Source organism: Corvus brachyrhynchos, unplaced genomic scaffold (assembly GCF_000691975.1).
Source record: "Corvus brachyrhynchos isolate BGI_N302 unplaced genomic scaffold, ASM69197v1 scaffold212, whole genome shotgun sequence".
In the NCBI taxonomy this organism is placed as follows: Eukaryota; Metazoa; Chordata; class Aves; order Passeriformes; family Corvidae; genus Corvus; species Corvus brachyrhynchos.
The window spans coordinates 50,912-51,796 of record NW_008236768.1 but is presented as its reverse complement, the minus strand read 5'-3'; the positions used below and the strand labels follow the sequence as shown (position 1 = coordinate 51,796).

The 885-nt window shown below is 41.5% G+C and overlaps 1 protein-coding gene across 1 annotated transcript in view; it reads left to right on the top strand.

Moving 5' to 3' along the window:
• NDUFA13 (NADH:ubiquinone oxidoreductase subunit A13) overlaps window positions 1-885 on the top strand; it is a 9,346-nt gene that overhangs the window by 1,430 nt on the left and 7,031 nt on the right. The gene's annotated exons all lie outside the window — the stretch shown is intronic.

Below are 885 nucleotides of genomic sequence, written 5' to 3'. Positions count from 1 at the left end.
TTTTTGTTTTTTTGGGAAAACCTGGATCATTTATTCCCGGTGTTGGGAAACAGCTTTGGATGATTCCTGAAAAAAAAAAAACAGGGAATAAAAGAGGGGCAGAAAGGATTTGATGTTCTAAAAACGACGTCAAAACCTTTTTGGATCCCAGCAGCTCCGGTAATTCCCTTGGAAATTGGAATTCCAACCAACTTGGATCGTTAAAATAATTGGGAATGCTTGAATTTAAGGATTTGGAATTAAAATTCCAAACAAGTCTCTGTGTCCAGACTCCGAAATGTTCCATCCTGATTTTTTTTTTTTTTTGATGGATAATTCAGAATAAATCCCGCAAAAAAATATTTGGGGGATGGGGAGGGGGGAGAGATTTCTTTGGAAAGGAAAATCCTGCATGGAATGAGGCTGGAAAAACCCAAAATCCAACCTGGAATGAGGCTGAAACTCAAAATTCCCAACCTGGAATGAGGCTCCTGGGATCCAGACCAGTTCTGACGTGGTTTTTCCCTGGTGGTTCTTGGAATGTTGCAGGGAATTTGGAGGATTTGTTTATTCCATCCATGTTTCTGCCAAATTTGGGATAAATCTGGGAAAAGATTCCACGTTGGAATGCTGGAATGGCTTTTCCTTCGCAGTCCCAGTTCCATATTCCGATGGGAGTTGTGGGATTGGGATCGTTCAGGTGCAAAGTTGTTCCAACTCTTCAATACAGATTTTCCAAACCTCTTCCCTCTCCTCCTGGTCTCCTTTTTCCAGGAAAAAAAAACCCACAAAAAAACGGGAAAAAAACAGGGAAAAAAAAATCTCAAACGGAAAATTCCCATTGTGGAATTCTGCCCTGGAGGGGAAAAGTTTGGGAATGGTGGAGGAGGGGGGTTGGACACAAAA